Genomic DNA, 16667 nt, shown 5'->3' with positions numbered 1-16667 from the left:
AATTACAGATAAAGTCAATTTTTAACATTCATTTTTAATAAGATTTTGAGTTTCAAATTTTTCTCCCTCCCTCCTTCCCATCCCTCCTTTCTAAGAAAGTAAGCAATTTGATATAGCTTATATATGTGCAATCATGTAAAATACATTTCCATATTAGCCATGTTGTGAAAAAGGAAATAGAACAAAAGAAAAAAAAAACTATGAAAGAAAAAGAAAGTGAAAATAGCATGCTTCAATCTGCATTCAGACTCCATCAGTTCTTTCTCTGGATGTAACATTTTCCATCATGAGTCTTTTGGAATTGTGTTAGATCTCAATGCCTCCATTCTAATATCATAACAAGGTGACCTGAGCCCTAGAACCTGATGTAGAGTGTTATCTAAATCAGTCTGAAGCAGTTCAAAGTGGCAACATCAAGGTCTCACTATCTATAGTAGGAGAGAATAAAACTCAATTGTGAATGTCTATGCAAAGGATTTTGAATTCCATTTAAACTGGCTCATTAACTTGTTCTGAGTAGAAGTGCCCATGTATCTGGGGTCTCCAAGCATGAGACTGGATTTCACTGAGGTCATCACTCTTAATCTTTTTTTTTTAAACCTCAAAGCTTGTCTGAAGGAATTCAGTGACTTCCATTGTCCATAACATCCATCCACTAACCAGAACTCTTGTCTCTGGAATGTGTTTGTATATATTAGGCGGAAACGGGATAGAGAGGAACAGGATTGTGAGAAGTCATGTACTTCCCCTTTGAGAGAGAGGGCAGATAAATACCACTTCTTTAGCAAGACGTGGTGTCAGAGGAGTCAAATTTCTGGCAACTTTCAGAGGTATCAAATAAGGGACAAGAACTTAGATTTAGAAAGGATAGACCCTACAGGACACTGAGTACAACTCCCTCATTTTACAAATGAAGAAACTGTGGCATAAAAAAGTTAAATTTGGGGGCAGCTAGGTGACACAGTGGATAGAGCTCTGGCCTTGGAGTCAGGAGGACCCAAGTTCAAATCGGGGCTAAGGCACTTGACACTTACTAGCTGTGTGACCCTGAGCAAGTCACTTAACCCTGATTGTCTCACCAAAAAGCAAAAAATAAAAAAAAGTTAAATCTAGATATTTGTTTATTTAGATCACAGGGCTAGAAAATGTATGAGGCAGATTTTGAGCCATACTCCTCATCTGGCATTGTATTCACTATAACATGCTGGAGCAACAGCATTGGTTGCATGCTGATTGTTCAAGGGGGTTAAACTAGAAGATAATAGGATTTTTAGAAAGCCCGATACAATTCTCACTTATAAACTACAGAAGGGATATTAATCAAAGGAAAGAAAAAATCACCACTTTCTCCAAATTTATGGACCATGGATCAAGTTAAAATCGATTTATAAACTAATACTGAAATGAAATTAAATTGGTAAGATAGGACAGCAGAGGTACCTAAAAAAGATGGTGATTATCCTTTTTTAATTAAAATTAATTTTATCACTAATTTGACATAAACATAAACATTTCTATATACCAAGGAAAGAAAAAAGTATGACTGTATATGAAATTATGAATCTATCAAATAGTCTTTTAAAATTACAAATATCAACTTTAATGAGATAGAACCAACACTACCCTTCTTCTTTGAGTCTCTTTCTGAACTTTTATTTTTTCCTCTCTTTGTTTGTCAAGAAAGCACCAAAGGAGGTCATGGAGAGTCAGACGTGACTGAAAAATGACCAGGACAACAGTAGCAACAGGGCTTCAGTTGCTTGGCTTTGTAAATGAGGTCCCCAAAATAGAATATATGTATCAACAAATTCAACACAGTATGTTTACAAGAATTAGAGTTCCCTCATTACCTATCATCCACATCATTGGGAATTTAGGGATTCTTTTATTTCTTTTAATTTTTAAGGCAATTGGGATTAAGTGACTCCCCAGGGTCACACAGCTAGTGTCAAGTGTTTGGTCTGAGTCCAGATTTGAACTCAGGTCCGTCCTGATTTCATGGCCGGTACTCTATCCACTGTGCTACCTAGCTGTTCCTGACTTAGGGATTCTTAATAATAAGAAAAGGTAATTTCATCTTAAAGTGTCTCTTCTTTTTTTGGGGTGGGGAGGGATAACTGGGGTTAAGTGACTTGCCCAGGCTCTCACAGCTAGTATGTGTCAAGAGTTTGGTCTGAGTTTGGATTTGAACTCAGGTCCTCCTGACTTCAGTGCCAGTGCTCTATCCACTGCACCACCTAGCTGCCTCTTAAAGTGTCTCTTCTTATTGTCAAAGGCATTTATGTTGCAAAGGGAGGAAGAAGAACATGATGGTAACAGTACCAAAATTACTCTGTCAGGTCTAGAATGAAAGATCACAGACTTATCTATCACAGGATGGGACAAAACTGTCTCTGCTCTATTTTTTTTCCTCAGGTAAGTGGAATAAACATAATTTGTAATACAAAGTGCATATATAAAAAATTCACATAGACTCTGCTATGACCTAAAAGGTGAGAAATTTCCCTTTCCTAAGAGGAAAGGGCTCAGTGAATGAAAAGAATCCTGCCTTTACTTTCATAAGGCCATCCCCTCAACCTTACCAGCTGTCTTCATCCACCTGTCTGACTGTAATATGTGCAGGTACAAGGCAAAATTCCCTGTGGGAAACTTGGCATCTACTCCTGCATGGTGGGTAATTGGCTCAGCAGCACGAACACTTTACTTGGATTCAAACTGAGATCAAACAAAAATCAGAGTCCCAAGTGATTCTGCCTCACAGCAAGTTCCACTGCATACAACTTAAAGCAGGGTACAGTTTTATGGCATGAGATCTGGCAGTCACTGACAATATCCATCATTTGTACCCATTAAGTTTATACTTTTTAGCTTATAATTTTATACAAGTTTTCCTAAAAATTTCCAGCTCTTTTCTTCTCAGTGTAACAGTGTTCACCCTGACCCCCATTGCCTGAAAGTGATGTATGGTATATTTCACATTTCTACCCCATGGATCTGAAGTACCCTAAAGGGAATTTTTTGGATCATGTCTTGGTTCTGTCATTGGCTCCAGACCCCATTGTGAGAAAGCTCTCTCAATTATAGAAGGACTTCTCTACTCTTCTTCTATTTAACCACTTGACAATCAGGTTAGCTTTTACAAAGGAATATTTACTTCAAAGGTAAAATAAGAAAAATACAAACATATACCCCTAAAAGTGGGACATAGCCATCCCTCCTTCTCATCTTATATTTTGGGGAAGAGAAGGAGGTTAAGTTCAGAGCTTAACTCTGTATCTATATAACACATACCCAAATTCCAAATCCAAAGCCCCCCTGGGCTTGAGTCCAGGTCTTCTGACTTTTTAGGGCTTTGCTAACAGGTGGACTGGCTATAACATCACTCAGGGATCTTGGCTCCAAGATTACCATAGTTTGAGTCCAGTGATTTCAGTCATGACTACTACCTGCATCTAGAACTGATAAACAAATAAAACAAAGAAACGCAAAGCCAGTTTTGCAGGGCCATGGGATCTAAAAGGGGATGAGTGAAGGAGCTAACCCTTCTCCTGTCAGGTGTTTAGTTCATGTTGCTTTGCATTGTGGGTGCCCCTCTTGATAAACAGGTAGGAGAATTCAGGAAATCTCTCAGTATCAGGGTGCATCTTGACATGCTCCAAAACCCCTGTAACACTAATTTAATACATTCTGTTGTGAACATCAATGATCCTAAATTAATAATCACATTCTGGCAGTTTAAAAAGAAGTAAAAGCATGATAATTCACTAAAATTAGAATGGAACATATTACATTTAGACTAGGGAGCTTACAGATCAACCTTTAGGTCGATAGTCTTTTAAAATGGGGTCTTTGGATTCAAGGACAAAATGGATGTTGTTTAACAGCAATACTCATTGCCCAAATCCTCTAATAAAGAGTTTTATTTGTTTGTTTTTCCTGAGCAGACTCTAGGGCTGTTTCCCTTCATGAGGGCCTGAAATGGATAGAATCTAGGTCCTGGAATGAAAGGGCTTATATATAACATCAAAGGCTAACAGAAATTCATAAACTCATCTTATTCACAAAGGTGTGAAGGTAGTCTACTGTTTCATTATTTTTTCCCCAATTCTCAACTTGATATAACTAGAAAATGAGACAAAAGAAGAAACTTTGGTATAAACTAATCAGTTTGTATTCTGCCCATAAATTCCAGAATAATCACTAAGAATTATAATCAGCAGTCAGACAATACATTGTGCACTTTTTGTCCTGTGGAAGCAACCTTTTATTATGTTCTGTATATTTCACACTACTAAGCTCCATTGATTTCAAGTAATTCACTAACAACTGTTATAAAATTGCTACCTTCCCATTTGGTAGAGGAAAAAAAAAAGATTGTCAATGTGTATGGGGTGGAGGGAAGATACATAAGGGAAAAAAATTCAGACAGATTCATATTGAAATACGTCAGTGTAAATAATTCATGTCACCCTGGATATTATAATATGTATCTGATACTTCTAAAAAGGCAAAAGTCAATATCCTAGTTACTATAGTTTACATTTCCCAGGATAAACCTCCACAAGGACTTTCCTTGTTCCTACATGCATGCCTGTAACTTTCTGTCTCACAGAAGTGATAAAATGATGGACTGTCACGAACTTCTTTTAAGTACACTGAAGGTCTTCAGTGCTTCTCAGATAGCATAGTGGATAGAGTGCTGAGACTAGAATCAGGATAGACTTGAATTCTAATCCAGGCTCAGATGCTTATTAGCTGTGTGACCCTGGGCAAGTCACTTAACCTTTGCTTATTTTACCTTCTGTCACTTTTCCCATCTGTAAAAAGGAGATAATTATAGAACTTACCTCTCAAAGTTATTTTAAGGATTAAATGAGATAATAATTATAAATTGTGTAGCATAGTGTTTGTCACAAGTAAGTGCTATGTAAAGGTTAGTTATTATTACTATTATTGTTGTTATTTTTGTGATTCTGGGTAAAGCACTTAACTTTTGCCTGATTCAGTTTCCTCATCTGTAACATGGGGATAATAATGGCACTTAGCTCCCAAGGTTGTTGTTAGGATAAAATGAGATAATATTTGTAAAATGCTTTGTAAAATTTTAAAGAGATAAATAAATGCTAATTATTACTAGTATTATTACTTTTCTACCCTCCTTTCCTTCCCCCCCCAAAAAAAAATAAGTTAGATGTTTAAACAATAGGATATCTACAATACAAGAGCTATGGTGATTAACAATTGAGTCCTAGGAAATTAAATTTCCATGGGAAACTTGCTTTGGGCTCTTCTCTGCTTTCCAGAACAAAACACAATAAAATAATAAACATTCTTCACTCTCTAAGGAAAAAGAGGCGGAGGTGCTGGGCTGAATTTGTCTTATCTTTTTTTCTTTTTTCATTTTAATAGATTTGTAACCTTTGACCCACAGTTTCCTAGTGTGGAACTTTTTCCTTATCGGTGGAAATGAAATGCCCTGTCCTGGGTCAGATAGAGTTGATGAGAGCAGGGGAGCCTCAGTTTTCCTTAGCACTCTTCAAGCATCCAAATTGCTTCAGGTGCTTCTGGCTTCCAGTTTTAAGAGGGCATATGGAAAAGCCAACCCCACTTCAGGTTGCAGAAAGAAAAGACTCTGGAAACACAGGAGAAGAGCAGTCAGTCTCCATCATGTCCACATTCCCAACATGCTACACTAGAGACACTGAGGAGTTTCCCCTTGGGTTAAGATATAGAATTCTCTTAAGCCGAGTTATCTCACTCCCAATGGGTGAGCTCTTTTACTTATTGATATCTATCTATGTTTATATCTATCTTCCTATGCATACCTTCTTTAATTTCTGTTTTTCTATGATTTAGATAAATGGGTTTCTTTGTTTTTCTCTATATGTATTCACTGTGGAACTAGTATTTGATGGGAAGTGGGCCAAGACTTGGATCTAAATCTTGAGGTTTCTCTTCCACCCAATAATGAGAAACAACAATCAAAAATTAGACTGAACTGGATCATATCCTCTAAACTAACAATATCTAAGGAAGCAAATAAATATGCTTCTAGCATGGTAATCCCTCTCTTTGAAGAGGCCAGAATGGCTCCTTGCCCTAACTTCTTGATTCTACTCCTGGAAGGCATGAAAATCTCCTTGGAGAAGAAATGGTAGAGAAGAGGTGAGAGATATCTAATCTTACTCCCTTCAAGTCACATGATAACACCTTCATGCTACTTGTTGGGGGCAGGTGTGGGGGAGAAAGCAGACAAGTCCTCACAACACATGGGCATGGCATTAGGGTTAGTTTTTTTGCCACACATGGGCCCTCCTCATAATTGATGGCCTTGGTTACACATGTGGTTCCACTCTATATGTTATTGACATATTTATATCTATTGTTTTTACATTTCCCATATTTCCATCTAGAATTTTCTTAGCAATTCCTTATAACAACATATATATATATAGGAAGAAGAAGAAAAAAAAATAAACAAAACCAATCAACCCACTAAACGATGAATCTGACCTCATATGCGATGTTGCATACTTGACAACCCTTACAAAGTAGTCAGATCAAAGTAGTGAGAGAAGATATTATTCCAATTACTTAAGCAAATTTAAATTAAGAGAGAAGACTGTATGCTTTTAAGGTTTTTAAACTGCCTAAAAAGTAACAAAAATTAACTCACTCTTTTTCAAATATATTTTTTATTTTATTAAATATTTTCTAATTATATCTAAAAATGTTTACACTTTAAAAAAAAAATTAAGTTCCAAAGTTTCTCCCTCCCTATCACTCCCAACCCATCCTTGAGAAAGCATGCAATTTGATATAGATTTTGTATGTAAAGGCATGGAAATATATATTTTCATATTAGTCATGTTGCAAAAAAATCAAGAAAATAAGAAAAATAAATAAAGTAAAAATAAAATGAGCTTCAATCTGCATTGAGTTAATCAATTCTCTCTCTGGAGGTAGATAGCATTTTTATCACGGGTCCTTTGGAATTGTATTGGATCATCATCTTAATCAGAGTGCCTCACTCTTTCACAGTTGATCATCTTTGCATTATTACTGTTACTGTGTACAATGTTCTCGTGGTTCTGGTCACTTTACTTTGCATGAGTTCTTAATACTCCATTGCCAGCATATACCACAACTTGTTCAGCCATTCCTCCATTGATACGCATCCCCCAATTTCCAATTCTTAGCCACCCCAAAAATAGCTGTTATAATTATTTTCGTACAAGTAGGTCCTGCCCTCCCCCTTCCTTTTTTATCTCTTTGAGATATAGACCTAGAAGTGGTATCGTTGGATTAAAGGGTATACACAGTTTTGGAGCCCTTTGGGCATAGTTCCAAATTGCTCTCCAGAGTGCTTAGATCAGATCAGGCCCATGTGTGGCAAAAAAATTAACCCTAATTCCATGCCCAAGTGTTGTGAGGACTTGTTTGCCTTCTCTCCCACACCTGCCCCCAACATGAAGCATGAAGGTGTTACCATGTGGCTTGAAGGAAGTCAGATTAGATATCTCTCACCTCTTCTGTACCAACTCTACCAACAGTGCTTTAGTGTTCCAGTTTTTCCACATCTCCAACATTTATCATTTTCCTTTTTTTTTGTCATATTAGTCATTCTTACAGGTGTGAGGTGGTACCTCAGAGTTGTTTTAATTTGCATTTCTCTAATCAATAGTGATTCAGAGTATTCTTTCAAATGACTATAGATAGCTTTACTTTGTCTGAAAATTGCCTGTTCATATTCTTTGACCATTTATCAGTTGGGGAATGACTTCTATTTTTATAAATTTGACTCGGTTTTCTATATATTCAAGAAATAAGGCCTTTATCAGAAATATTTGGTGCAAAAAAAAAATCCCAATTTTCCGCTTTCCTTCTAATTTTGGTTGCATTTGTTTTGGTTGTACAAAAAACTTTTACATTTTATATAATTAAATTTATCTATTCACATTTCATAATGTTCTCTATATCTTGTTTGGTCCTAAATTATTTCCTTATCTAAAGATCTGACAGGTAAACTGTTCCATGCTCTTTAATCTGCTTATGTTATTACTCTTTAGGTATAAATCATGTACCCATTTTGACCTCATCTTGGTATAAGATGTGAGATGTTACTCTATACCTAGTTTCTGCCACCTTGTTTTCTAATTTTCCCAGCAGTTTTTGTCAAATAATGAGTTTTTGTCCCCAAAACTTGGATCTTTGGCTTTTATCATTTAATATAATGTATTGTATACCTAATCTATTCCATTTATTCACCATTCTATTTCTTAGCCAGTACCAAATTGTTTTGATAATTATCACCTTATGATAGCGTAAGCTCTGGTAAGGAGGCCACATTCTAATTAAGGGGACAATATGCAAAACTTTGTACATACAAAATGAATTCAGTGTGAAAGAAAAACAAGTGAAGACATGAGAAGTGAAAAGAAGGACAAGATTAGGATTTCCTGCAGAAGTTGGGTTTGAGCTAAATCTTGAAGAAAAATAAGGAAGGCAAGATACAGATGCGAAGATGGAAAGCATCCTATGCACAGGAGACAGCCAATGAAAATTCACAGGTGTTGGGGAATGGAATATCTTTTGCAAGGAACAAGAAAGTCAGTAAAGCTGAATCATAAAGTGTATGGATGGGAGTAAAGATTAGGGAAAAAAAGAAGGGGTCATGGTTATAAAGGGCTTTAAAAGTCAAACAAGGGACCTTGGAGGTGATAGAGGTCACTGAAGTTGATTAAATAAGAGGGTGACATATTCAGTCCTATACTTTAGAAAGTTTCCTTTGCCATCTGAGTGGAGAATGAACTGTAAGGTGAAACTTGCCTGAAGGCTATTGCAATAGTCCTTTTGTGAAGTGATAGGTGCCTGCATCAGTGTTGGCTATATGAGTTAAGTGAAGGAGTTGTATATAAGAGATGTTGTGAAAACAGAAAGAACAAGACTTGTCAACAGCTTAGCTATGTAGATTAAATTCAAGCAAGGAGTAAAGAATGACACTGAAGTTGCAAACCTGGGAGACTGCAAAGATGGTGGTACCCACAACAAGAACAGATAAGGGTGGTGGATCAGAGGGTTTGTGGGTAAAATAATGGATTCTCTTTTTGCCACTTTAAGCTTAAGATGTCTATGTATAATCCCATTCCAGATGTCAAAAAAGCAGTTGGTGAAGTGAAATGAGATTAAGAGAGAGTTTAGAGCTGGATACATACATCTGGGAATCATATACCTATGTAGGATAATATGGAAGGAGATAATACATTATAATACAGAAGGAGAAGAGAAAAGGGCCCAGGACAGAGTCCTGGGATGGGGCCAAATTAGAAGACATGACTTGGCTGAACATTAAGGATAGACAACTGAGAAAAAGTGAACAGAGAAGGAAGAGGAGAACTAGGAGAGTGATGAAAAATATTGAAGTCTGCAGAGAAGTCAAGAAGGATGAGGATAAAGAAAAGGCTATTAGAATTGCCAATGAAGAGACCACTAGCAATTTTGGAGAGAGCAATTTAAAATGAATGCTGAATTCAGAAGTCAGACTGCAAAGGGTCCAGGACTGGTATACAGAGGAGGACAAAGCACTATATAATGTCACCTTTCTTTATGAATTTAGCAAGAAAGTGTGTGAAGAGGAATGAGCAGATGACTACTGGAAATGGTTAGATCAAATGAATTTTATTTGTTTTTTTGTTTTTGTATGGAATATACAGAAGCATGCACGTAGGCAGCAAGGAAACTGCCAACAGATCAATGATAGGCAAAGACTGAAGATTAGTGATGGCTGAAATGATAGATGGGGCAATGTGCTATAGGTGATAGGATGGAATGGGATCAAGGATGCTTTGAAGGCCATTTACTTCTGCAAGGCAAATGTTGGATATGGACAACACGTTGTGCAGTGAGCTTACGTATTCCACACTTTCCAACTCTATACACTTAGCAGTGACCCCTCTCTGAAACTACTTTTATCAGAAAATTCTGGATTCTGCATCAGCCCAGGAATTGTTTGAGCAATGTCATAACAGTTTCTATGTGACCTCAGGTATGCCTTTCTCCTCCCTCTATTTAGCAAATATATCTTCCTGCCTTGTTATTCAGCTCCCAGATAATTAATTTCTTCTTGTGTCCACTCTCCACATCATGCTTAATAACATTTAGCAATTGAGGGTTAGAAAGCTTTGCAGCAAGAGATGTGAAAGCCTACTCCCCTTACTAAGTTGATTATGGAACCCATCAAAATCAGTAGATTCACTTATCTATCATTCTCACATTTAAAAGATCTGTAACTTACACAAAGTTTCTGTTACTTCAAAGAGTTTTGAACCTTCTCTTTGAGTCCATTGAACATGTTGTGTTATTCCCACATTTCAAATCTGGCAATAAGAGACAGCAAGAGAATATCAAAAGGGGCCTATTTCACTATATTTGGTAATTTTCAAAGTGTTGCTGCAGCATTCTTAGGAGCTGGATAAAAGAATGAATGTGTGTCATGAACATATACGTGACTGACACAAAGCCCCATTTAGCATCCTTGCTTTCTCTTCTTCCAATCATAGAGGAAAGCTTACAAGTTGACAAATGGTAACAGAGAAGAAGAATCAGTAGGGAGTGAGCACCAGCTGACACTTATGAAATGACATACAGATAAAAACACGTCCTATCCCTTCTGCCACTTTTCTTATATACTTTGTCATATAGCTTTTAAAAAAAATAGCTGAATGACTTTGACTTGCTATTGGAACATTAGGTCTAAAGCCAGAATGTGGTTTTTCTTAGCAGTAACAATAACTGTTTTCATCCCTAAACTATCTTCCAAGCAGGAGTCTTGGCAACCACCTTGTTGTGCCCTATTTCCTATTGTTTAGATAAAGGGAATTCACTTTAATGATACAGGCAGTAAGGCTTAGCTTGCTGAACAGTCAAGAAGGCCTCTCTGAAATTACTCTCGTTACGTGGCCTCATCTTTTTCCAAAGACCCAGCTAAACTGTGAAGATATTCGTAGATTCTCCTCTAATTAAGTGTTCTTTCTAGTGTCTTGCTGCTTACAAAGAAAGACTTCCAATTTAAGAATTACTGAATAGTTTAACACAACTTCACGTACTTTCTGGCTGACAGAATCTTTTCTCTCTTAATATTCTTTTCAGGCTCATTCAAAAATTAATCCAAAAGGAATTCAAGTTAATTTTCTGTATCCTTTCTTCCCAATAATAATTAAAATAAGACCCAGAGATTCTAAAAGGTAGGGTGATGAAGATCATTCAATTGCTCCATTTTTAACCTGTCTTGAGGATAACCAGACAAACTGAGTCACATCTTTTATTCAGGTGGAATACTTTACCCATCTAGAGATATTGACTTTAGCCAAATCGTTTTTGAAGTGGGCTAGTGAATTCCAGTAGTACTCATCTGGATTTGACCTCATATAAAACCACTGGACCATCTGTTCTCCCACTCTTCTGAAGTACTCTTGCTGTTCCCTCAAGTAACTCAAGGGGAAAAATATTGATTCTTTATCATTTTATTAGGTTAAAAAGTCCTGGTAACAAATCAGGACATCAGGAAGATCACAGATTTAAATAGGAAGGGTCTTTGACAGTTATCTAATACTACCTTTAATTTTTAGATGAGGGAAATGAGATCCAGAAAGATTAAGGGCCTCGTTTCAAGGTCAAAGTGTCTGATCCAAGGAGCTCTCTTCCTCACCTAATCATTCAGAATTAAAAAAAGAATACCAAAACCATTTTGGGGTTTATAGTTTCCTAAAGGAGGCATTCTTCAACCCTATCCTATTCTGCACTGGGTTATAGGTAAATTCAAAGAGCAATGTACTTAGGGTGAAGGGACCTGCTTGCATCATCAATTTTTCTTCCACATTGCTTTGCTATCTGAGACATTGTTATTGCCTGCTGACTCTTTCTCCCCCAATGTAAAATTATCATATAGCACCATCCCACAAATGACCCAAAAAGGAACGGAATGAAGAAATGTACATGAATCCCAAGTTGTCTGGAATAATGTTATTTCAATCATTGATATCATATGATTATTAGGCCAATATCCTTTTTGATTTTGTTCCAGGGTCCAATGGTTCACTTAGCTTTATTTTCTCAGTTCTCTCATTCTTCCGTCAAGAATTCTTCACACTCAGGGTCTGCTAGGTGGCACAATGGACAGAGCACCAACCCTGGGGTCAGGAGGACCTGAGTTCAAATTCGGCCTCAGACACAGAACACTTACTAGCTGTGTGACTCTGGACAAGTCACTAAAACCCAATTGCCTCGCCAAAAAATAAATAAATAAATAAATTCTTCACACTCCTTGCCTGCAAAGATATCTTGAAACTTCAGTCTATAGGATTTTGCTGTATTTTTTAAAAGTAACAAACTATTTGTGCATTACATTTTTCTTTGTGCGTTAAAGATATTGAACCCTCAAAGAGTCATTTTTCAACTTTTTTTAAAAACGTGGAAAGGTGATCTTTTCACAAAATAGTAGGTCTCAGGGAAATAATGTAGACAGTAGGAAAACAAAGCCTTTTGAGTAAGCACTAGACAAATGAAATGCATCAGGTACAAAATGTGATGAATACTGTTTCATACAATATTCTCTAGAATCATTCAGTAATGCAAGTGATAAAAAGACAAAGTATATATGAACTTGGATATCCAAATGAGTCCTGACCTTTTCAAAGTAGTCACCTGGGGAGTTCTATATATGTCTACACCAATACCAGAGATGCTGCCTACACAGCATAAGAAAATCACAAGGTCTCTGACTTGGATGGTCAACTAGTCCAACCTATACCTGAATAAAAATACCCTCTACAATCCTAACAAATGATTATCCAGCCTTTATTTTAATAAGGTTAGCAATGTCTTGATAGAATGTAAGGTCCCTGAAGGTAGGCACAGTTTCATTTTTGTCTTTGTATCTTCTATGCATAACAAGTTCCTAGTTTTTGGTAGTATTTATTAAATACTTATTAATTGATTATTTGGGAGGAGAAGGGATGGATCTACTTTTCCCTAAAAAAAGCCTTTTCTGCTTTTAGATGGCTGTAATTACTTAATCAGAGAACAGTTTGAGGAACCCTTTGTTTATAATTTCCTTCAGGACTTACGGCCTTTAATTTTGGAAATTTTTCATCCTTAGTAAATAGATTTGCGTTATAGGAACTTCAGAGGTCCTTTGGATTTGAGACTAGCAAATGAAGTGACTGATAAAACTGGTTAATTCTGTTGTGGTAAAAGAGCAAAAGATACTATTATTTTCTGTAGGTTATAAATTGGGCTTCTACTTCTAGTGAACACCAAATAGCTGACGAGGCCAGTGCTGCAGGAAGAGTAGGAGGCCCCGGGGGCCCCCGAGTCGGAGGCCGAGGTGGCTTCTGCAGTGGCTTTGGCAGTGGGGGCTGTGGTCAAGGCTGTGGTTGAGGCCGTGGCCGTGGCCGCGGGGCCCGGGGAGAAAAGGCCGAAGACAAAGAGTGGGTTTCTGTCACTAAGCTGGGCCGGCTAGTCAAGGACATGAAGATCAAGTCTTTGGAAGAGATCTATCTTTTCTCCCTTCCTATCAAGGAGTCTGAAATCATAGATTACTTCCTGGGATCTTCAATGAAAGATGAGGTTCTGAAGATCATGACTGTTCAGAAACAAACTAGAGCTGGACAACATACCAGGTTCAAGGCTTTTGTGGCCATTGGGTGACTACAAGGACCATGTTGGCTTGGGTGTCAAATGCTCCAAGGAAGTGGCCACAGCTATTTGTGGTGCTATCATTCTGGCCAAGCTGTCCATCGTTCCTGTGAGATGTGGCTACTGGGCGAACAAGACTGGCAAGCCTCACACAGTACCCTGCAAGGTCACTGGGCGATGTGGATCGTTTCTAGTGTGCCTGATCCCCGGCCCTAGAGGTACTGGCGTCATCTCAGCTCCTGTGCCTAAGAAGCTCCTGATGATGGCTGGAATTGATGACTGCTACACATCTGCAAGGGGCTGTACTGATACTCTGGACAACTTTGCTAAAGCTACCTTTGATGTCATCTACAAAACATACAACTATCTAACCCCAGACCTGTGGAAGGAGACTGTGTTCACTAAGTCTCCCTATCAGGAATTCACCTATCATCTTGTGAAGACTCACACTAGTGTGTCTGTCCAGAGGACCCAGGCAGCTGCTATGGCAACCACATAGATGATGTTTTTTATAAACAAATAAATTGAACTATGCCTGCTAAAAAAAAAAAAAATTGGCTCCAAAGTCAATTTCTACACAAAGATTTCCCATATCTCTTGATCAATGACAAGTCTGTTGAAATGCTTCTCTTGTCTCCCAACATGATTCCTATGAAAAACAAGAACCATTTGATTTTTACAAATTCTAGTACAATCTATTTATTTTAAGACAATATACTTATTATTGTACAGTCATGTCTAATTTTTTTTAAAATATAGAAAAATATCACATATTTTCAGAAATTAAGCTACCCTAGTGACTGATATGCTGTGATGAAAATCAGAAAGAACTAGGTTCAAATTTTGCCTTTGACATTTGATATTTGTGTGACCCTGAGAAAGTTAATCTCTATATACCTCAGGCAACTTCCAGTAATTTAACTATAGACTCATAGATTGCTTGTTATCTGTTTTCATAGAGATATTACAATATCTAGATATTGTAAGTTCCCTATGCTTGACAGTCATAGATATTTTCTATATTCATCTAATTTGGAAAAAAGGTGTTTAACCTTTGAGATCCTTGCATTATTTTTTATTCTGTTTTCACTATAATAGCAACTATTGATATTTCTTGTTTTTAGGTAATAGCTGGTGACTTAAACCTTTAGAAATATTACTGGGATGAGATAGATACTGAAGCTGCTTCGTTAAAGTTAACAAATAAATAAGTATTTATTAAACACTTTTGATAAGCCAAAGTTGAAGTTTAGAGGTTAAGGGGTATGGGGACCCAGAAATCAGACACATGGTTCCTGCCAAAAAAGAATTCAATCCAAGCTTTCTTTCAGTCAAAGACAAAGTTTATTAGAACATCCATCATATTAGCCAGACTCTTAAAGAATTTGAGCATTTGGCTAGATTATAAGAATCTGAGCACCTTAATGGAGACAAGATGGACCTTATATACAGAAAGACTGTGGCAGAGATCTAGGAGTGGCCAAGTAGTCTGTAGGGACTGTGAGGGAACAGAATGCTAGGGACCTGTACCACATGACTAAGGGAAAATGGAACCTAGCTAGGATTAAGGATGTGAAGTGACTGGGGGCCATAGGGAGGTAATAGATTAGGCATAACCACAATGAAAGGCCAGTTGATAAGATTGTAGCCTCAGGGGAACGCCAGAGATTTGGACGTGTGGGAAAGTCCAGAGTTTTTTCCTTTCTGGGGTCCAGATCTCAACCTCATCACCAGGAATCATGCTAAGTACTTGGAAAATAAATACAAATAAAAGGAAAGACAGTCCTTGCCTTCAAGGAGCTTACATTTTAAGAAGTGAAAGACAACACATACAAATGACGGTAGGATAGAAAAGTCCAAAAAAGTAGGAATGGAACCAGGAGACAAGTGAAGGGGTGAGCATGGCTGGTCTGGGAACTTCCTCAAAATAGAGGTTCCAGGAGGAACTCACAGATCTAAAGTGGGGAGGGAGCATAGAGGTAGAAGGATTTTCAGGGTAAAAAGGCTTCTGGGGAATGGTGGGGAAATCTGGAGTGGATAGGCTTTCTGATTAAATGATAATACGTTATCATTTAATAATAAGGGATTTAAAGGGCAGTCCTTAAAGTATGCTTAGACAAGTATTTCTTGTTCTGGTTTCATTTTTTAAAAGAATGAATACATATACTTACACTGGGTTTTAGTGAAAATGATCATATGGAACTTTGGGCAAACTAGTTTTTAGCTTTGAAGAGTTAGGAGTTAATACCATGTAATATTGAAAAGCCATTTAATTGGCTGAGGAGATGGATGAATTTATTATAGGAGTTCCTGAGCTGAAACTAAGAGATCACACACAAAGTTTGACCCACTAATCTCTCAGTATTTTTCCTTCATGGCTGTAAGGAGGAAGAGCTAGTATAAACTAGCCCAGACAGATTTCAGAAAAACCTGGAAAGACTCACATGAACTGATGCTGAGTGAAATGAGCAGAACCAGGAGAACATTGTACACAGCAACATTGTGCGATGACCAACTTTAATAGACTTAGCTCTTCTCAGCAATGCAATGATCAAGACAATTTCAAAAGACTTAAAATAGAAAATATTATCCACATTCAGAGAAAGAACTATGGAATCTGGATGCAGATCGAAGCATACTATTTTCTCTCCCTCTCTTTCTTTTTTTTTCCTTTCTCATACTTTTCATCTTTAGTTCTGATTGTTTACAACATGACTAATGTGGAAATATGTTTAATATGATTGTATATGATTGTTCATGTATAGGCTGTATCAGATTACATGCTGTCTTAGGGAGGGGGCAGATGAGGGAGGGAGGTGGAAAATTTAGAACTTAAAGTGTTATAAAAGTGAATTTTGAAAGCTAAAAATAAACAAATATATATTTTAAAAAGAAATAATTAAAGTCAGCTCTCCCATAAATAAATAAATAAATAAATAAATAAATAAATAAATAAATAAATAAATAAATAA

General features: G+C 37.0%; 1 pseudogene; it reads left to right on the top strand.

Annotated features, from left to right (window-relative positions):
• LOC114050443 overlaps positions 1-14235 on the top strand; it is a 39347-nt pseudogene extending 25112 nt beyond the window's left edge.
• The last annotated feature ends 2432 nt before the right edge of the window (positions 14236-16667 follow it).

This window comes from Vombatus ursinus, unplaced genomic scaffold (assembly GCF_900497805.2).
Source record: "Vombatus ursinus unplaced genomic scaffold, bare-nosed wombat genome assembly UNPS02003292.1, whole genome shotgun sequence".
Taxonomy (NCBI): domain Eukaryota; kingdom Metazoa; phylum Chordata; class Mammalia; order Diprotodontia; family Vombatidae; genus Vombatus; species Vombatus ursinus.
Note: the sequence above shows the minus strand (reverse complement) of the source record. Positions and strands in the feature narration are given on the sequence as shown.